At 49.4% G+C, this 21863-nt stretch overlaps 1 protein-coding gene across 17 annotated transcripts in view; it reads left to right on the top strand.

The window, feature by feature from the left end:
- Positions 1 to 21863, top strand: part of BCL11A (BCL11 transcription factor A) — a 98895-nt gene that overhangs the window by 32799 nt on the left and 44233 nt on the right. The window contains exon 1 of one of the 17 annotated variants that reach the window (XM_070478709.1): positions 5336 to 5782. The exons of the other annotated variants lie outside the window; for them this stretch is intronic. The gene's annotated coding sequence lies outside the window, so the exon portion shown is untranslated. Of the gene's footprint in view, positions 1 to 5335; positions 5783 to 21863 lie in introns of those variants that run through there. 17 annotated transcript variants of the gene reach the window in all.

Below are 21863 nucleotides of genomic sequence, written 5' to 3'. Positions count from 1 at the left end.
ATCAGAGCAAAGCAGTGCACATCAACATCACTTTTTAAAAATGCTTCTGAAAAGTCTGTGGGGATAATTTCTCTTTTGTATAAGCAGGTTGCAAATGTGTACATTATTCTGCAGAACGGCAATGTTCTTTACTTTTATCATCTAGATTTTTAAAATTCCGTGGCACTTGATTTCAGTTCCTCAGACTCCAGAATTTATACTCACTGATTAGTGATACATTATGCAAATAATTCAGTTTACATATCCAAATACTGTTTTGCATCATTCACACCTCATGTCTTGAAAAAAAAAAGTGAAATGTTTCCTCAAAATAAACAAAACCTGCAGAAGAGTTTATTGTGAGGGTGAAAATTAAAGAGGCGCCCATTTGCTTGGGAACTTTTGAGGAAAAATTTCATACTCTTGCATAGATAATTTTGCAAGTTTTTTCCCTTTTGGCTTTTGTCCATAGGCCATGCCATTTAAGGTATAGATGTTATCTTTGGCTTTCTGAATTTTTCAATTTTTGGAAAAAAGAAGCCGTAACACTGAAAGTCACTCAGTCATATCCGACTCTTTGCGACCCCATGGACTATACAGTCCATGGAATTCTCCAGGCCAGAATACTGGAATGGGTAGCTGGTCCCTTCTCCAGGGTATCTTCCCAACCCAGGGATCAAACCCAGGTCTCTCACATTGCAGGCAGATTCTTTACCAGCCGAGCCAGCAGAGAAGCCCATATCAGATACACATTGGTGAGTAAACACTTCAGCCATAAGTGAAAATTCAAGCTGAGTTATTTGAAGGAGGTACAATAATTGCTTACCAGTGACATGAATTTTCTACCAGAGAGGGGAGAGTAAGTAGACACAAACTTTTATGCTCTGTGTCGAGAAGAGTTACATAAGCGTGGTTGCAAAGTCTTAAGTTATGTGTTGGCAAATGGCAGTACCCTTTGAAAGTGTCTTTTAGGGACTTCCCTGGCAGCGCAGTAGTTAAGACTGCACCTTCCAATGCACCGGGTGCAGGTTCGAGCCCTGGTTGGAGAGCTCAGATCCCACGTCTTGGGACTAAAAATCTGAAACATAAAACAGAAGCAGTATTGTAACAAATTCAATAAAGACTTTAAAAATGGTCCATATAAAAAAAAATTCTTTAAATAAAAAAAGTGTCTTTTAGCGTCCAGGGGTTTTTTATTGTCATTGGAGTCATTCAGGACAGCACAGGATGTGACCTGGAGCGCTTGTCTGAATAAGCACGTTCCCATGCCCACGTGAATATCTAAACCAGCGGCTTTGACTTCACGTGTTGGGACAGAATCGGCCTCAGACTTCTGCTCAGGATTCCAGCGGTTGCAACCTCGCTCTCTGGAGCGGTTCACTGACTGCTGCTTCGAAGCATGTCAGATTTTGGGAGGAATTTCCCAGAGAAGGAAGGAAGGCAGGAAGGGAAGAAATCAAGGGGGGACTTTGTTTTCTTTTTGCTGTGTGAGTGCTGTCCTCTGGACGATGCTCCACACCCATCCCTCCTAACAGGTTATAGGCACGTTTCTGGCACCATGTGAAGTTAAGTGTTCCAACATGTTTTTAATCTTTAACTTTCACATCATTAAGAGTCTGATGTACTGGCTTTCAGCTGCCTGGAGATAGTTCATGGCACAGCACCTGACAGGTGTAAGGTTTTGTGTTTTATGTCTCTTAATATGGAGGTTATAGCATCAAAAAGGCTGAAAAATGCCTTAAAGATGTTGATACCCATATTCTGAACATGCCTGGGCCTTTCTTGCCCCACTTTCACACCTGCTTTTTTTGGTAACGTGTATTTAGAAGGGCCCTTGGTGTACTTGGGAGACAAGAAGCTTCTTGGCTTGGCATGACCTCCTAGAGTGTCAAGTCTGGGGAATCCCACTGCTCCTCATCTTCATTCTTGGGTTGGGAGATGTCTACCATAGCTCGCATTTTGCTGTGGATCGTGCGGAGACACACGTACTGGGTGCTGTGGCTTCAGGTCTCAAATTGAACCACAGAAGGTCAGCAACAAGCAGCCCTGTGAGCTGTGGCCTTGAAGGACTGTGCCTTGATTTTTGCCAAGAAGCAGGTTGTTGGAGTCCGTTTAGTTTGACTGGAGCCTGAAGAGTAATTGTTGGGTCCCCAGGATGCCCTGTGGTACTCTTTCTTAAGTCTGGATATGGATGGACTTTTATTTTTTTGCATAAATATCTGTGGTCTTTATTAAAATTTTTTTTGTAGTATAGTTGCCTTACTGTGTTGTGTATGTTTCTACAGTACAGCAGAATCAGCTGTGTTGTCGTCGTTGTTTAGTTGCCGAGTTGTCTCTTGACTCTTTGTGACCCCATGGACTGTAGCCTGCCAGGCTCCTCTGTCCATAAGATTTCCCAGGCAAGAATTCTGGAGTGGGTTGTCATTTCCTCCTGCAGGGGCTCTTCCCCAACCCAGGGGCTGAACCTTTGTCTCCTCCTTGGTAGGAGGATTCTTTACCACTGAGTCACCTGGGAAGCCCTTAATCAGCTGTACGTATACGTATACTAGATGGACTTTTAAAGGAACTCCATAATGATGAGCAGCCTCTTACTATTTCCTTGGTATCCTCGGATGGGCTGAGTGTTGGCTCTCCCTGCTCTGGTGTGTGGTGATGCTCAGATGGTGCGTGATGCTTCTCACCTTGTCTCCCAGGTCCATGTGTGTGAGAAAGTGACATTCTCACGTGTGATGCCCTCCCAGGCTGGGCCCCACTTGAGCAAGTGTATTGAAATTCAGGTGAGTTGGAATGTCATTTTACAGACATAATCTTGAGCCGATGCTAACACAGACACTTACAAAGTAAATAAATTTTATTAGCCCTGTGTGCTGCGCTTAGTTGCTCAGTCATGTCTGACTTTTTGCGACCCCACGGACTGTAGCCCGCCCGGCTCCTTTGTTCATGGGGATTCTCCAGGCAAGAATATTGGAGGGGTTGCCATGCCCTTCTTCAGGGGATCTTCCCAAACCAGGGATTGAACCCAGGTTTCCCGCATTTCTGGTGGATTCTTTACTGGTTGAGCCAGTAGGGAAGTCCAAGCGTACTGGAGTTTGTAGCCTATCCTTTCTCCAGGGGATCTTCCTGACCCAAGGATCGAACTAGGGTCCCCTGCATTGCAGGGGGATTCTTTACCAACTGAGCTATCAGGGAAGCCCTTATTAGCACTGAGTGGTAGCGATTCTTTGGACTCACTTCACTACGGGCTGTGGTGTAGCCATGTAGAACTGAAAGTCAGGTCCATGCCATCTTCACTTCCGGTGCCTTGTGCAGTGGGGGAACCGCTGCTGGTGGAGGGAACCAGACAAGGTGAAGTCAAGCCCAGCCTTGTTGGAGAGAGTCTGTAAAGAAAACCTGGGCCTAATTTTGTCTTTTTAAATTAAGATAGCTAGATCTCAGTAATTTTTAAAGATTTTCCTCTTTCCCTCGAATTGACTTTTTAGGGCAAGGCTCTTGTTCCTCTTCAACCAGAGTATCTGAAGAATCACAGTACAAGTCTTTGGGCCTGGACATTTTCCTCTGTGCAAGGGGGAAGTAAATATTTACTGAGCATCTTCCATGTAGATATTGAGTTATGAAGTCCTGTTGTTTCCTATATCATTTTACAGATGAGGCAGATTGAGGCAGAGAAGGAAGCCAAGTTCCTCAGGCTACTCACCAGGCAGTGACAGAACTGACAGAGCCCAGGGCCTCACGCTTTCATGCCTGGTTTCCTCTTTGACCCTTTGTCCCAAGTCTTCTGGCCCAGAAGGACCGAGTGTGGTCCTCCTGGCTTCTTCTCACAGACCTGTGCTATTCCTAATGCCTTATGTGTGATGACTGCAGTGGTTTTCAGAACTGGAGCTTTGACGGCGAGGATCCTGGAGCTCTCTGGGTGATGCTAACCTATGGGTCCCATAGTGACACCAAACAACAAACACCCAACCATCCAGGCCATTACAGAGGGTGCCATGTTGCTTTGCCTCGTTCCTTCCCACGTCCTCTGCCCTGTTTTGTCTCCGATAGGATTTCCACGCTGTGAACAGTTCTGAAGTTTGCACCAGGTGCGCATGGAACAGCCTGGTGTTTTTATGGAGATCATCAGACAGATGGGGTGGACGGACTTGGGGTGGCGGTGCCCCTTACAGTGCAGATGGGTCTTGAGGATCGGCTGGCCCAACCTCTTCCTCCTCGGGGGTTCTGTTTTTAAAGGCATCTCCCATTAGCTGGAGGTAACTTTTGTCTATCCTAAATCCCTTACGCTTCAGTTTAAACCCCTTTCCTCTTCATTCCAGAGAAGACAGAGTATCTCATCGCCAGCTCTGGACTGAAACCCCTGATATCTTAGAATTCTCTGCTCTGGTCCGTGCCATGGCTTTTTCCTGAGTTCTCTCTAATCCCTGAACTTGAACTCATAGATCTATTCTTCCTCAACCCATTTCTGATATTTGTACCTCTGTTAAGAACTTCCTGATTTCCCAGCTCTTTTACTCAAACATTAGTCTAATTACTGCTGAGTACGATGGCAAGATACCTTAGTGTTTTCCACATTACTCACTGCTGCATCTGCACTTGGGTATCTTTGCTTGTTTTTTTAAAGAAAGCAGTGCTTCACTGATGCCTCACACTCAGCTTGATGTCCACTAGGAACCTTAGACCTTCGTCAGGCATCTTTGAGTACAGTTAATCTTTCACTCCCAACCAACTGTTGATGCCACACCTCTCTCTTCCCAGACCTTCTTCTCTGGCCTTGTCCACCCTGAACTTAGTTCTCCTCTCCTGTCCCAAGCTCCCTGGCCGCCTCTCTGCTTCACCAGGTGACGGAGAGTTACGATCCTGCCTCTGAAGGTGCCTCCGCACCTTGGCTCTCCTCTTGGCTCGCCTCCCAGTGACAGGTTCATGGAGGCTGAGAAACACAGTGAGTGGCCTTTCTCGCCTCACTTACTGCCGGGGAGAGGGCTGTTCATAACGTTCCACTGACATCTGGAGAACGTAGGTTTTGGAGGAGCAGAGCCCAGACTCCCCGCGAGCCAGCAGAGCCAAGTCTTTTTTGGGTTTCCAACACAACCCGTGTTATAATAGGAGTTGGTCATTGTGTTTAACAGTGAAGCAAAGCCCAAGTGCATGTCACAAGCACATCTCTTCTGTGTGCCGGGGTGAGCAGAGGTGACCCTCCCTGAGTGTGTAGGATGATATCGAAGAGCATTACAGACATGGGAAAGCATTTCAGAGCACCCAAATGTGGCATGAGTAATCACAGGCATAGAGCCACAAGGTTGTGTTTTCAGCCCCTGCCTCCTCTTTTTGTATTCCAGTTCAGTCAGTTAAGACAGAAATGAAGTGGTAAGAAGAGGGGCTGCCTGCTCTTCAGACTCCAAGGTGTTTGAAGCCCAGGACCCCTGCATGGGCGCGGGCCCAGCCGAGCCCAGAGAACATCCCCTGCTGGGATCTTTCTCAGACTGACTTGCTCACTTCCCGTTCAGCCCAGCGGGGAGGTGGCTCGGTAATCCCCATGGGGTGAGCTCACAGTGGGCTAAGTGGCCTGGGAACTTATGCATCCAGACTCAAGTCAGGAGCAGAAATGGGGCAGCTGGGAAGTTGGGTGATCAGGAGTCGGTTGGAGAGCCCTGTGTCCACGTCAGACCCCTCTGTGCCACGTTCTCCCTGCCTGAAAGCACTTGGCGACATTTTATGGAAGAAGGATGTAGTCTGCCCTCTACATCTCTGCACTGAAGGCTGGTTTCCAGCTTGCCTTCCCTTGGGCTGCATCTCCGAGGCCCTTCTGCAGGTAACTAAGAGTGTCTGAGTGTAGACCTGGCACCGCTCTGGCGGGTGCTGTCCTTGGGGAGGGTGTGGCTCTGGGATCAGTGAGCAGGTGTCTATGTATCCACGTGACTTTGTGCGAGGTGTTGGTGTCTTCTCCTCCTCAGACTACAATATAAGCTTTTTGAGAGCAGGGGTCGTTCTTTATTTTTTGTGTTTTCAAGCCCCACATCATTATGGTATTTAATTTGTACTCTGACTGATGGGAAATGGAAAGGCCAGGCTTTGAATCCATGCCTCGGCTTCCAGAAGTGGAAAGGTGCTGAGCGAGGCTGGGCAATTTTATCTGCCCTGTGTTGCCTGGGGAGAAGATGGGAAAGCTTGGGATTGGGCTGGAGGGTGGCATCTTCACGTCCTTCACTCTGTGCTTGCCTTTTCTCTTGTCCAAGCAATGAGGTCTCTGCTTATCGTTCCTGCCCCTTGTCATATGACAGTGGGTGCAGGGAGGCTCCCTGGGGCTAGGCGAACGCCAAGAGGGCACCTAGGGGGTCTCTGAGGGTATGGGAAGCTGGGAGCCGCATCCTGCAAACAGGAGCATGCCAGGAGCAGGGCTGTGTTCAGAGGGCCTGAGTCCTGCTCTTCCTTCTTGCAGTGCTGGGTCACGCAGAGTCGGCTTTGAGGGTGATCCTGTCTTTTTGTTGTTGTTTTTGGTGTGAGTGTATGCAAGAACTTTGATGTTTGAGTAGGGAAATCCTCCCTTCGCGTCACCCTGTTCAGTGTGTTGGGAGGAGTCATCTAGACCAGCTGGATTTATGTGCACACCTCTGATTTCTTTCATAAGGAGAAGGAAGCTCAGTTGAATTCTGCATGCAGGTGGCTTGTTCTCCAGGTCCCAGGACTGTCCAGAAGTGGGCTGCTCAGCAGGAAGGACCAGGCAGGACTGCTGTCCTGCCGGGGGGCCGGGGCAGCCCACAGCCTTCTAGTTGAGCTGTGATCTCTCTAAGGTTACCTCTTGGTGGGACCTGTGGCCACCTGCACCCCTGGAGGCAGCCCGGCGTCTTCCTCTTGGAGAGCCATCAGAGCACTACTGGCTGGAAGGGTGTTAGTGGCATGGGACCCCGTTGCAGGTGTTGACCCAGCACTGCTCCATTCCAGAGCTGCGTCTTGCTACTGTTTCCTGATACTGGAGTGATGGGGGTGTTGGTTGTGGTGGGCAACTTCTTCCCCTCCTGGTCAGGGATGGGTTGATTCTGCTGTGGATGAGACTGGGTAGCCAGTCCTTGGAGGGTAAGGGGAATCAGAGAGAAAGGGCAGGACAGGGAAGCTTCTGGCAGCATTTAAAAATGTGCTCTAACAAGAGGGAGGAAGTAGGAGTTCTTGCCAGAGGTTGACCCAGCCCCCAGGCCTGCCAGAACTGCTTCCAGGGATGTTGGCTTCGAGGCCTTAGCCAGTGGCTTGGGCTGCAGAGAAGCTGCAGGGATGGGGAGGCATGGAAGCAGCATCTCTCTCACCCTCCAGCAGTGACCACCCCTGAGGAGTGGCCCTCCAGAGGCAGGAATTCCATCTAGTGCCCCTGCTAGGACCAAATTCCTGGTCCCCTTCTTCTCCCACATTCCCCTGCCTTGGAGTGGACACTGGGGCAGGATCGGGGTGTGCCTCAAACCTACTTAGCGCATGAGCCCCTTACTCTGTTCTCCTCCTAGGACGGGCCTTTTAGAGAGTAGTGCTGGATGAGAAAGAGAATCATTCGGCACCCTTCAGAGACTCTCCGTGGGTTTTGGTGGGGGGTTGGTTTAGTCCTCAAAACTCTCCCTCAGGTGTCGCTGTTCTGTGGGCCACCCTTTCTCTGCCTCTCTCAGGGGTATCCAGGGTGGTGGTGTGGTCAGATGTGACCATTGCCTTCGCTGGGTGTTGGTTTTGGGGTAAGATTCGTCTCTGCGAGGGCTCATGGGCAAAACTCCTTTCTCCGTGTGTGACTGAGTGGCTGCCACGTGGGTGGGCAGCGTGGTCAAGAGTATTCCTTCGCTGTGGATGTACATTGCAGTAAAACCTGCCTGTTCTCCTACCCCTCATTAAAGGTGACTCATAGTTGAGAAATTGAAAGAAAATAAACTGACTTCACCAGATGGTGAGCGTCTCCAGGCTCCCAACCAACTTTATGTAACCTGGGGATGCTCTGTATCTATCCCGTTGCAGCCTCCTCAATGAGATGAGCAATGTGAAGTTATTGGAGGCTTTCATTTCTGCAGGGTCAAAGAGTTAGAGTTGAGAGGAGAGGCAGATGCCGTCTAATTTCATTTTTTAAAGTTCAGCATGTGTTTATTGAGCACTTACTCTAATGCCCCGCACTGTATTGGATGCTAGAGATGCAGAGGTGAGCGAGGCTAGGCAAGTACCTGCTCCTGAAGCTTTCTTGTTTAGGAGATGGGTGTGTGTATGTGTGTGTGTGTGTGGGGGGGGTGGGTGGTGGGTGGGTGGGATGAGGGTGGGGGCAAATCTTTTGTACCTGAGAGCCAGACATGCAGCCAGAAAATGTAAAGCACCCAGGCCAAGACAGCTGAAGTGATTTGCCCAGGCCACCCAGCTACCTAGCTTTAACCTCATCCAAATAGGTTTTTCTGAGTCTCAAACTCATGCTTTTCCTAACATGTGAGGCCACTGCCTTAAGCACCTCAACAGAAGTTGTAACGTGGGGTCTGTGAATTTTCAGTTGCCCCCCTTTAAAGCATCCTAGGTGAGCAGACTTCCTCTTCTGACAGCTCTTCAGGGAAGCTGCCCACAAATCTCCCTTTGCAACTCCCAAAGCCAGTGCTTCTTATCCTTCCAAGTTGTTTTGGATCAAGCTGCCAGCCCAGATGGCTGCACACTTAGTCCTCTCGGAGTCGCTGAGATACTGTGTTTCTTGGGAAGAGTTCCTGTATCTTTGGCCCCACTAGCACTAAGTACGGTTCTTATGCCTTTGAACACTTATCCCATTACTGGAAGGACAACTTGGTGATTTGGGTGTAGCAGATGAAGCACCTCGCATTCTTATTTATTTGTTTGTTCGGAAAGAAAAAATAAATTTCCACTTGCTTTACCATCCATTTTCTTCTTGGAGACAGTATACAAAGCTTAGAGGAGAATTAGCACTGCCCCCCCCCAACCCCATGTCTTACATTACAAGCTCCTTCTATGCCTACTGCATTTTCAACTTATTACAGGTTTTCTATGGCTTGGAAAATCCCTTGACTGAGTGATGACTGTTTTCATGAAACGGTGCAACATGTAAAGCAATGGTTGTCATTAATAGTGCAGTTATGTAGAGTGTAGGTCTTTAAGCCTTCAGTTTCAAATCAGATTAGCACTCTGTTAACTTAAAATAGCCCCCAAAAAGAAGAAAGAAAGAAAAAAAAAAGAACTGTCGGAAATCAGAGGGAAATATTAGCATTATGAAACATGTTAACAAGTGGCCATTAGCACTTTATGTCTGCATGAATAGCATCTTTAAGTGTTTTATTGGTAACAGAATAGAGTGGAGTCACAGAGAATGGCATTACTTTTCAAATTGGCAAGTTCTTTAAATTCAGACTTCTTGTTATTGCCTACTGGGGAGCATTTATTCACCTGTCAAAATGTGCGCTGGGGTGGGAAAAGGTACTTTAGCTTTTCTGGCTGATCCCAGGCTCTCAGGTATGAGGAATTTGTCCCTTCACTGTGGCCCCCTCCACTCCCTCCCCACCAAGAGGAGGGAGCGCCTGAAAGCACAGATGGAGAACGAGTAACACCATGCAGGAAGCTGGCTCCTCTGGCTTTGTGCTGGACCCAGGGCCCCTGCCCAGCGCTGGTGGGCATGCCTGTGTCTCAGTGTACCTAGATGGGTGGCTGGCTGCAGGAAGTACGTAGGGACCTCCAAGAAGGGGGAGCACCTTCTAGGTTGGCACATCCCCAGGCTCATAGCCTCTTCTCATTCTAGTGGATCCTCATAGGGAAAAGACTAATTTGGTCCTGACCTGCTCGCTTGAGAGCCGCCCTCCCCATTCCTTTTTTCCCCAAGCCAGCTGACCCCCTCTACTTACATTCTAAGGCAAGATGCTGTTCCTCCTGGGCTTTAGGGCCTTTGGAGGGGGTGAAGAATAGCATTTGGCTCAAACTAAAATTCCAAAGCCCATGTTTGCCCAGTTACAGGCTGCCTAGTGGTTTTATAGATCCGGGGTTGAGTGGCCTTCTTGGCAGGTTGGAATTCTGGAGTTTCACTCAGTCAATTTTCAGTAATTTTTTAAACACTTGCCATGTACCAGGATCTGTTCCTGGTGTTGGGCAGATAGTGATAATCAGAGCATTCAAATATTCCGGCTCTTGTGGCTTGCATTCTTGTCGTGGAGACTGAAGATAAATGAATATAGGTGAGTTATAGAACTTGTCGGACTTCCCAGCTGGCTTGGCGGTAAAGAATTTGCCTGCCAATGCAGGGGATTCAAGAGACATGGGTTTGATCCCTGAGTCAGGAAGATCCCCTGGAGTGGGAAGTGGCAACCCGCAGTCTGTCTGACTGTGGAGGAGGAGGGGCCCGTGGCCAGAGTGAAAGGAGACCAGAAGGTGCGTGGGAGCTGGAGCCGGAGGGGAGGTGACCAGCCCCAGCCTGTGGGCCATTGTTTTAACCCCTTGGAAGATGGAAGCCACGGTTTAGTTTCCACAAGGTCACTGTGGCTGCTTTTTAAGGTTTCATTGTGGGGAAAGTGGAAGTGTTAGTCACTCAGTCATGTACGACTCTGCGACCCCACGAGACATAGCCCATCAGACTTTTCTGTCCATAGGATTCTCCATGGAAGAATACTGGAGTGGGTTGCTGTTCCCTTCTCCAGGGGATCTTCCCAACCCAGGGACTGAACCCTGATCTCTCACATTGCAGGCAGATTCTTTACCATCTGAGCCACCAGGGGAGCTGAGGCTTAATTAGTCAGGAGACTGTCACCAAAATCCAGGCAAGATGACGGCAGCTGGGATAAGGGTGCTGGAGATATGAGAAGGAGTAGGATTCTGGACATATTTTGCGGGTAAACCAATGGGATTTGCTGACAAATTGGACGTGGATGAGAGGAGTTAAGGTGGACCCTGAGAGGTTTGGTTTGGTGGATGTTTTCTGGGCTGGGGAACGCATTGGGGGTGCTTGGGAGGATGGGGTGCTCAGTCCAAGCTCTGGGCGGCTCCTCCTCCCCCTCTTCTTCCTCCTTCCCCTTCCCTTCCTCCTCTTCTCCCTTGTCCTCCACTAGCTCAGGGCGGTGGGTGGAGGTCTGACTTCCCCTGCTTAGGAAGGATTGGGAGGGAAGGGAGAGTGGCCTTCGTGGAGTGGTTAGGAGAGCTCCAGCAGACTGCTTGCAGCCAAGACGACTCACATCAAACTCTTAACTGTCGTTTTTTAGGGAAGGTGTTTTTCTGAACATTCTACTTCCCAGTTCCCTTCTCTATTTTTCTTTAGCGACCAGAGGCGACTTCTGACTCAGAAATATGTGCTTTGTTTCTTGCATTTCTTTCCCTGAGCTTGTTTGCTCAGAGTTCAGGTAAACCATTCAGGGCTGCTGAAGAACCATGGGATTTGGAAATGGGTATATAAGCTTTGGCTCCAGACACCACCCTTTCCAGATGCCTGAGGTTTTTTAGGAATCCACTGCCGGGTCCTGTATCTCCAAGGAGTGCTTTTCCGAAGATGTCTTTTGGCTCCACTGTGCTCAGATCTGCTGGTCAGCCTGGGGTTCAGAATTTCTTATGGACACCCTCTGTCCTCCTTTCCCCTGGTCCTCCTCCTCCTCCCTTTCCCCATTCCTGGAAAGAAGTTGGCTGGCAGATAGAGTGTTTTTCCTTGAAAGGAGAGTGGAGAGCCCTCTAATGGAAAACTAAAATAATTCTTGGAATCCTCGTAACACCCAAGCTGGCCAAAGCTGAGACAAAGTAAATTATTGGGGGGTAATTTGTGAGGACCTGAATCAAACAAATTGTTTTCTTACCCTGGCCTCCACTTGAATCTTTAGTCCAGAACTGGTGATTTTAGCAGTCTGATGAGAAATGAGAGCCAGCTTTTTCTGTCTGAGTCACCTTTATTTTGAGGGCATCTTTGAGGTTTTAGGGCTCACGGGTGAGCAACTTTTGTCAGCAACAGGTTACTTATCATAGGAGGAGCTCCTTGCTCTCAAAATCTCATTAAAGATCTTAAATGACAGCATGTAGAGCCTGAGTTTGGGTTCCTCAGGTGGCACTAGTGGTAAAGAATCCGCCTCCCAATGAAGGTGACATAAGAGATGCGGGTTCGATCCCTGGGTCAGGAAGATTCCCTGGAGGAGGGGATGGCAACCCACTCCAGTATTCTTACCTGGAAAATTCCATGGATAGACGAGCCTGGTTGGCTACAGTCCACAGGGTTGCAAAGAGTCAGACACGACTGAAGCGACTTAGCACACACGCCCAGAGCCCAACTTTAACACCCTGCAAGCCAGACCTTAGTTTTCCATCTCTCTTATGGTGCTGGCTTTGCCATATGCAGAACAAATTATTCTGGAATTGTAGGTGACCCAAGGAAGAGCTCATAGAAGAGTCTAGGCTGCCAGCTGAAAGCTCCGCCATCGAAGAGATTCTCAGAGACATCCCGGGGCCTCCAGCCACTCCCATGGTCCCAGGTAGAGGAGCCTCGTCCTGAACCTTCTCATCGCCATGCCCCTCTTGGATCAGGTGCCCAAGTGGAAGTTCCTGAGACTGTTTCTGTCCTTGCCCATCAATCCTCTCCTTTCCATCCTGGAGGAAAGCAAAGTCCACTTCAGAAAGGGAAGAGTCCAACACAGTGGCACATAGGCTGTTCCATACCTTATCACTGCATTCCTTTAGAAATGTGTCTTGAGACTTTGTCTCCCAGCAGCTGACAGCCTCCTTGTTTTTGTAAACATCATGCTCAGTACCTGGGCTGCATGTGGCCCCTTTCACCATTGCAGGGAGAGTGGCCTGGGCAGAATTCTGTGTCTCCAACAAGCTTTTCTCTTTCACATCAAGCCCTCTCTGCCATGCTCTCAGGCAAGTGTGGCTGAGTTTGCGTTTCCTCCTATTCTTTATTTATCTAATTTTTTTGTAGTTGCGTCGAGGAGAGGATAGAGAACCCTGGGGCAGTCAGCCTGGTAGTTTGGCTCTTTGAGATGAATAACTACTTAGCTGTTGCTCAACTACTTTTGTTTGTAAAATAAAGGGCAGCAAGCACCATGACAGGAGAGAATTTCAGGTTTATTGTGATTTCTTTTTTGTGTTTGCATCTGTCCGGTTCCGTTAGGGCATTACCCTGTAACCCCCTAGGAACCAACACCGAAGACCATATGATTTTAAAGCTTTAGAAATCTGCGTGTGTAATATGTCTTTTGTGAATTTTTTTTGTTCTTTTGCTTTAGAAACGGTAATAATAATCCATAGTAATTATCCCATAGTATGCTGTTCTTTGTTACAGGAGCACCGGATTAGTGTGAAAACGTGTCCTGTATACAGTTTCAACAGCTTGATTTTGCTTCTTCCTCCCCCTCCACCCCCCCACCCCCCCGTTTCTGTCTTGTGCTATTTGGAAGACAGTTTCCACATTTCTGCCATATGTCTTAGAAAAGCTTGGGACTTACAGGCAGTAGCAGACTTAGGACAGAGAGCTTAGTTCAGGTGGGGAGGCGGCCCTGTGTAACAGAGACAATTATGCAGACAGCGAGCTGTTGAAACAGCTGCGTTTGGAAATAGTGCTTCCCCCTTGCCTGCCCTCTTTTCTTGAGAGACTCCAAAACATCTGAAAATGCAAAAGCACTTCACCAGGTTTTAACTTTTCTGGCTTGAACAGAAGTAGCTTCAGATTGACATGAGCACAGCAGTCTTTGTACGTTTTGTATACATTTCCCCAGCTTTTCAATTTCATTCTTTTCCATTTTCCCTGCCTCTCTGTCTCCTCCTTTTCTTTCTTTCTTCCTTCCTTCCTTTTTTCTTTCCTTCCTTCCTTTCTTCTTTCCTTCCTTCCTTTCTTCTTTTTCCTTGTTTGGCTTTCTGCTGAAGCTGGAAGACTGTTTAATCCTTGGCCTCCTGTCTGTTGAGATACTATGTTTTTTTAATAGTGCTTGTTTATGACTAAGGTCAAAGACAGTATTTCAGAACAAAAATTAGAGTTAGTTCATAATTGAGTACATATGTATGTAACTGTTTATTTTTATAGTTTGCTAATTTATTTTTAAACAGCTCAGTTATGCCAACATGTTTATAGCTCTGTTCATCACAGGCCTTACCAGTCAGGGTGTTAAAAGGCACATGCTTTTCAATAGTGAGGATCCTAAGTTAAGTTAGATAATGCCATCAGGTAGTAATTTAATTACATTAATCAAATGTTTAGGTGGAGAGATAGTTTTGCAGAAGCTAGAATGAAATAACATTTAAGTTATACATGTAAACATTATACATTATATACATGTATATATTATACATGTGTATACATGTATACATTATATACATGTATATATTATACATTATACATGTATAAATTGCAGCGTTATAGACATTGTTTGAAGTGGCTGATAGGAAAATGGTTATATACCAGGAGCTTAGAAGGAAACCCGAGGGGGCCTTCTCCTGAGCGGATAGACACTGCTTCCGCAATTCAGGAGGCTGCCGGGCCTGGCCATGTCCTTCATGAGCTGTGTTCATTGTGAGTCCTCTGAGCAGAGACACACAAAGGCACTTGGGTCATTTTGTACAGCCAGGGCTTTCCTCGGAGGCAGCTGGCCAGCCCAGGCCTGCTCTCTGAGCCTGAAAAGGCGAGACACACTCTCGTGAGGTCTTTGTCACCTTGGATGGCCGAGACTTGGCATACTTAGGTCTCTTTCCCTGGCGCTCCAAGCCAGCTCTGTCTAGAATCCAAGGAGGGCTGCCTCGGGGTTCCAAAGGATTTTACAGCCTAGGACAGAAGCTGCTGCCAGAGCCCTGGGGCATGAGATGTGACGGGTTTGCCCACAGCTTTTGCCAGTGAAGGTGACTTTCTCTGCCGCACAGGGACTTAAATGCGGGCCCAGAGCCCCAGCCCCTGGCCAGCCACCTTCCCTCCATGCCCTTGGACAGAATGGGAGCATTGGCATTTGGCTAAGGGGACAGGCTCTTAGAGCCCAGGTGCTCTTTCCCACCTCCCTGTGAAGGAGTGTGTGCGCATGGTCAGTTGCTTCAGTTGTGTCTGACTCTTTGCGACATGCCGGACTCCTCTGTCCATGGATTCTCCAGGCAAGAATACTGGAGTGGATTGCCATGCTCTTCCCCAGAGGATCTTCCCAACCCAGGGATCAAACCTGGGTCTTGACATTACAGGTGGATTCTTTACTCCCTGAGACACCTGGGAAGCCCATGATGGAGTGTGGTGGATGTCAAATGAGCACTAGCAAAAGGGGACTTTTAGGTGTGCTGACAATAGCTCTTCTGCCTTCTGACACCATCTGGCTTCACCCGGGTTGTGCAGCCTGGTGTGGTGTCCCGTACGTAGCCTGTAACACCCTTCCTGGGTTGTTTACCAAGTGTCCCTATGACTCCTAGGTGTTAGTTTTCTGGATGCACATTCTTCTGCCCATTTGTTAATGTAGGGACATTGTCGCCCTCTCTCAGGTAGATTTGTTCCTGGGCATATTTGTAATTGCCTTGGTTGGGAGTCAACCATGAATGACTTGGTCTGAAATGAAATTACCATCCTCATCACAATGCAGCTACCTTGTGCAGGCGGGGCAGGCGGAGAGGTCCTGATTTCACCACATTCTTGCCTCCGTGGCCCTAAGGTCTCCGTCCCTTGAAGAAGAGCTGAGAGAGCTGGAAGGAAGGGTGAGAGGTGTGTCTTCGTGCTGGTTGAGACAAGAAGGGAAAGGCGGGTGGGTTTGGCCCTCAAGGGCAGGACAGGAAGTCTCTCATTCCCATGGTAGATGCAGTGTTTGTCCAGCTGAAAGCTGCCCTACTCGGCTGACTACCTGATGAGTGATTTCCCCCAAGTTGACAGCTGCTCCAACACATTTCACTACAAGTCCTGACAAAGCAGGGTGTTCTTGTGGGGCTGCTGTTGCTGCAGCAGGCATTTGGAAGAATCTGGAAGGATGGGGCTGCATAGGATGACCTTGAAGCAATCTCCCAGTGTCTTGATCCTCCCCTTCTTGCCAACCCTCCAGCTTTCTGGGTTTATGAGAAATTGGGCCCATCCCTTTCAAATACCCATTGTGCTCTTAATAATGGGGACTAGACGTAAAATCGTGGTGTGTATTTACGGTTCTGGAATAAGCCCTTGGGTGAGCATCAGCATATGGAGTGTTCCCTCATGAGTAAACTTGTGAAGAGGCAGGGAGGGTGGTATCTAAGCCTGAGAGGTTAACGGGTTCGTCCGGTCTCGCACAGCTTCAAGGTCAATTTAGGACCTGGACTGAGGCCTCCGCAGTCCTGCTCCCTCCCATGCACAGGGCAGACAGTGGGACCTGGAGCGCTTTGGGGCAGGGAAGCTGTGGGGAGGCAGGTGACAGGGGTTAGTCTGCAGGGACCGAAATGTACCTGACATTCTGCTTTTCTATAAATTTCAAGAATTTATTGCCACGATCCGAAAGCACCAGGGGCAATGTTAACCTGGAGGAGCTTCTCAGTAAATACCTCAGGTGTATTTTCCTGGGGAGCAGTGGCACCTGATTCTGGGGCTTGCCCTTGACCTGCTGCAATGCTGAGCCAAGGCTCTGAGGAGGAGGGTTGGGGGGTGAGGAGACAGGTGGGCAACCCCTTTGACTTTCGATTTGCCTTTTGATTCTACTTTTCCTGGGTTCCAGGATGCTGAGCTGCCGTTCCAAGAAGAGCATTAGTGTAAGTGTGAAACCCCAGGGGTCGAGGGTGACTTCTTTGTTCTGTCCTACCTCCCTCTCTGGGAGAGTGGGCAGGCAGGATGGAAGGTTCAGATGTGTGTAATAAGCTGGCATTCAGGTTGGTGGCCTCCTTTACCTTTGCAGTGGGTGGCTGGGCTGGGTGAGCCCCGGGGAGGCTTAGAAAGGGAAGGGTGGACCCAACAGACCTTTGGGAAGACCGTGCAGCTTCGTCGTTGCTCCCGTGGCTGTGCATGGATGGCCAGGGAGAAGCCGTGCAATGTGAGCCCCGGGCCCTGGTTCTTTTTGTGCGCAGGCTCAGTGGGCCCCCCTCTCTTGTTCGGGGGAGTCCTGCCAGGCAAGTATGAGTCAAAAAGGAGACCAGGACGCTGCGGCACAGAGGTGGCAAAGGCCCAGTGATACTTTCAGAGTTCTCAGAATGTGCCTCCCAAAGTGGAGAATGCTTCCAGCAGGCAGTGAAAAATGTGAAGTTTTTGTCTGGTAGGGCCCTGATGCTCAGTGTCTTTCATTTCCTTTCTCCCTCCGCACCCCCCTTTCTTCCTTCCTTCCTGTTTTGGTTTGGTTGAGCCTTAACACTCAATGTCTTTCATTCCCTTGCTCCTTCCCTTTTTTATTTTCTTTTTAAAAAAATTGATAAAAGTCAGTTTTCAGAAGGTTTAGATACATGCACATTACTGTCTAATTTTTAAAAGTTTACAAAAAAGAATTGAATTCTGACAAAAGAGCCAAAACACTGTCCCTGTCAGTGGGCACTGGGTTTGTATCTTGTCTTTCAGCTCTTTAGCATGGGTTAAATTAGCCCTCACAGGAGGCCACACTCTCTTGTCGGGGCCGTCTGGGTATTTGCTAAAGGCTGTCCAGTGCTGGGTGAGAACTGCTGGGTGTGGAAACCACAGCGTGGATGTAGGACAGGCCCTGGTGTTGGACAGCGTTCAGGCCTGAGCGCCACAGATTCCTTCCTGGAATCTTGGGTAGTAAGGGAATGGGAAGTCTAGGGGGTACATAGGAGGCTCATGCCCTGCACTGGGGGTCGTGGAGGAGACGGTGGAGAGGAAACTGTGGTGTTGTGCAAAGGGAGCGCGAACCGCTGTTTCACAGGGCAAAGTGTGCATCCTGGAACATCTGCCCCGTTGGTAGTGGGTGGCATGGATGAGGGTGTTATTAAGAACCTCGAGAAATGAGGTTCCTTTGCAGCTACCCCTCTTTTCTCCCTTGGGTCTCCCGGTTGGACCTCAGTCTGTCCTTCACTTGCTTGGAGACGGCGCGGGCTTCAGATTGGGGCCCCTCCCTTCTGGCATTGGGGGGGACCCAGTTTGCAGGAGGTGGCTTCCTTTCCTACTCCCACCCCTAAGGCAGATGCAGTGAGTGGGTCTGGATCTGCTCCCTTCCCCACAGATACCTTCCTGACTGGCTTTGATCCTTATTTAAACACATTCCATGCATATTAAGATGACAGACACATTGCTTTTGCTCCAAGCAAGTAGCCATCCACCCTAGTTGGGCTGTGGCCCCAAGCAGGTTGATGTTTGGAAGAGAGTAAGGGACAAGCTCCGGATGGACGGGTGTTCTCTCTGTCTCACTCACCCCACCCCCATCTCATTTTATCCATGAGAAACTTTGTTCTCTTAGAGATGAAGTGCCTCCTCTGGGTCACACAGCTTCTTAGTGACAAGATTAGAATTTATGTCTTTTTTAAAAAATTATTTTTTATTTTTATTTTTTTACCATTTGGCCCATACTGTGCAGCATGTGGGGTCTTAGTTCCCTGACCAGGGACCAAACCCATGACCCCTGCATTGGCAGCCCAGAGTCTTAACCACTGGACCACCAGGGAAATCTATAGAATTTATGTCTATGGATTACCAGTCAAGTGCTTTTTCTGCTGTACTATATTACCATGAACAGAGACAAATATATTTTCTTTGGTATTGTTTAAATGCACATTTTACTATTAGAAAGCATGGAATTGGGTGTAAATAATACTTTTTGGTGTAGGAGGGAGATGAAGAGAGGAAGCCGACTGGGACCATTCTGGGGCGATACCTGGGAGCCGGGAGTTGGGATCATGACAGAGCACAGATATGTGCTAGCAAGGACCCACCGCGCTACCCTTCTGGATTTCACGAAGAAGTCATTCTGTCTGTGTAATTTTATTAGGCTGAGACTTTTTCCGATGGTTTATTTTTCCGTTTGCTCACAGCCCATAGAAGTGAGCCAGGGAGGGAAGCCAACACGTTTGCACCATTTACCTACTCTCTGACTCTGGAACTTAGCAAATCTGCTGTGTGTGGCTTTGTTTTGCCGACTTTTACAAATCAAGACCATAAGCTGTAAAGCACATCAGCTCACTCTGAGGGACCTGATAGCTGATTGTTGCCTTGATAAGTGTCTGTACAAATATTTATATGTTGCTGATAGTCTTGAGTTGCGTTGTTGCAACATGCAAAGCTGTCAGGTTTCCAGGACTTGTGGTGGCAAGGCTTCTCCATGGAGTGAGGCTTATTTTCGATCTGCTCTTCTTCCCTGAAACCTTGTTAGCCTGCGATTGCATGTAATCCAACGCACGTTATGGAGAAAGAAACATAATATTAGCCCATGCCATCATTCACTAGTAAAATAACTAGAAGAAGAGGTCATTCTGGAATGCGGGGAGGCTGGTATAACTTCTCAGTGTAGCTTCTTCTGACCCCCCTCCTAAGTGTTCATGTTAGATGAGCACACTGCTGTGATTAAGCAAGCAGTGCGGTACTTCAGAAAGACCATCTCTTGCCACTCAGGTGAGCACCTGAAAAAGAACCTATAAACCATCTGGAAGCGAGTAATCCTGTTACGAAGGTGTCCTTCATTTTCCTGAAGGACCCACAGCTTCCTGAGACACTTCCATGTCTGTTAACAGATCAATAAGGGTTAGAGCTGCTAGACTGTGAGCTCCTTGAAGCCAAGCAATGAGGCTCATTTCATTTTATTCTCCCCACCATTAACAGTTCATGTTTGGAACAAATGAATGAAATTGGATGCCATTACATATCAGGTGGAATGAAGGTAGCATTTCTGGAATGAGGATGTAAATAAGTGTAAAATTGGATATTCACTGACACTTTCCCAGGAACAGGTCTCTGAGCATGAGAGCTGAGAGCTGAGCATGTGGTGGTTGGAGGCCCCTGTGGCTGATTTACTTGACCATGATTGGGACCAACAGTCAAGTCTTCTCCTGTGTTACGGATGAGGACTCGGAGATTCAGGAGTGCTGTGAACCCACAGGGCAAGGTGACTGAGTTCTCGCAGGTCCTGAGTTCCTGCTCTGGGCTGAGTGTTTCGCAGACACTATTTTAATCAGTTTCCACAGCAACCCCAGCAGACTGGCAATACACCACGGTCATGTACATTTTACTGATGAACAAACTGAGGTTCAGAGAAAGGGCTGCATTGGGTCACACAGCCAGGAAGTCCTCCAGATGAAGATTCCAGAATCTAATTCAGGGAGCCTGAGTGCCCACTCTGCTGACACACCTGGGCTTGAGCTCACGTGGCCCACTCAGTCTGGGTTTGCGGTTCCAGGCCCACCAACGTGATACCTGGCCTGCTGGCAGGTGCTGTCCCTCGGGGTGGCAGCCTCCAGCCTGGCCCTGGACTTGGTCCCTGGGGGTTGGGAGAAGCGGAGCGCCCTTAGTATACCTTGTCCTTTCCACTCTTCCCCCGTCTTTCTCAGGGCCTCCCCTTCCTTCCTTACCAGCGTCACTGTCTGCCTGCTCCAGTGTGCGTTCCTGCCGGGGATTAATGCCCTGGCCAGGCCACCGCTGCTCCCGTCTTCCCATAATCTGGAGGCATGTCTGTCAGCCGGCAGGGGTGTGGTTTGGGGGTGGAGAAGTCAGAGGTGGCTCAGCCTGAGGAAGCTGGCTCTGGGACGTTCACCTGTCCCTTTTCTGCTCCCCAGAGTGGCACTGTCAGGACTGCCTCTCTAAACACAGCCCCTCTGTGGCCCCAGGGGCTCCCCCCGACATTTCCAGGCCTCTGGGAGAGCCATCCTGGCCAGAGAAACAGGACTGTGGGAGTCCCAACCCTCAGTGCCCTGGGCAGAGCCCTGACATGCAATCGTTCTGGCAAGCAGCCTTAGGCAGGCCTGGGCAGAGGGCTGAAAGGAGGAGAAGGCGCGGGGAGAGCTGCAGCAGATGATGAGAGACAAAAGCCAGCTCGAGAGCAGGCGGCCGGGCGGTGGGGTGGGCGCACCCGTGGAGGCCCGGGCTGGCCGCGGGGAGGAGTAAGGTTGGCGCCTTCTCCCTCAGAGTCTCAGCCCTGCTGGACGCCAGCCAGCTGCTGGAGCTGGGTGTGGGGCAGTAAACACAGGGTCTCGGAGCCTTGAAGGTTATGAGCTGGGAGGCCGAGAGGAGGGAGAACTGAGAAGTCGGAGCCCCAGACAGCATCGGCCTCTGTACCCCTTCCCTCCAACGCACACTGTGGCCCAGGTGTTGACCCCCAGACCTGTTTCACGGCAGCCTCTCCCCTCAAGGCTGAGTGAGTTTTTTCACATCCACACTTTGGTCCTGCGTGGTCCCTGGGGCTGATGGGTAGGGAGAGACTGGCAAACATTGTCTTGAGAAGTCAGCCCCTCCATAAAGCCAGGTACATCTGAGTTCCTTCAGCCGTTGGCCAGGTGGCCTGAAACAGGCTCACCAACCCCACGGAGCCTCAGGCTCCTCACCTGTAAAATGGAGTGAATTACCTTTCTTGTCCACTGGGAGGAAAGGTTCCGCTTGACTCTAGGTCTCTCAGAGGTGGTGCAGGATGTGTGTTTTGTCACAGAGGCATGGCTCTGGAGGCACAGGCGTGGTGGTCTTTTGACTTGTCAGCTCTGTGGGCTGAAAGTGCGGCAGGGGAAGAGGTACGCCTGAGCCCCCGGTGGCCTACCGGAAGATGCTGTCTGCTGACCTTGCCCGGCATGTGTGGCTGGCCTAGGCCACCCCCCACCCCACCCCGGGATCCCTCGGCTCTGTGGGCAGACATTGTCCTCCAGCTTGGTGTGGGCCCAAAGATGGGGCCATCTGAGGTTGATCAAGTTTACGGGTGATTCAAACATGTGTGCAGGGTGCATATGGCTTATGACACAAACCCAAGCGATTTTCCTTAGCAGCCCAGTCTCCATGCTTCTCAGAGAATCAGCAGCCTGGCCAATGACGGGGCGAATCTGGGCTGACCTTGGACCTGCAGGTGACCTCAGCAGCCCCGCCGGCTTCTGGCTTCCTTTTC

This window comes from Odocoileus virginianus, chromosome 2, assembly GCF_023699985.2.
Source record: "Odocoileus virginianus isolate 20LAN1187 ecotype Illinois chromosome 2, Ovbor_1.2, whole genome shotgun sequence".
In the NCBI taxonomy this organism is placed as follows: domain Eukaryota; kingdom Metazoa; phylum Chordata; class Mammalia; order Artiodactyla; family Cervidae; genus Odocoileus; species Odocoileus virginianus.
The sequence above is the reverse complement of the archived record's forward strand: the minus strand, read 5'-3'. Positions and strand labels throughout refer to the sequence as shown.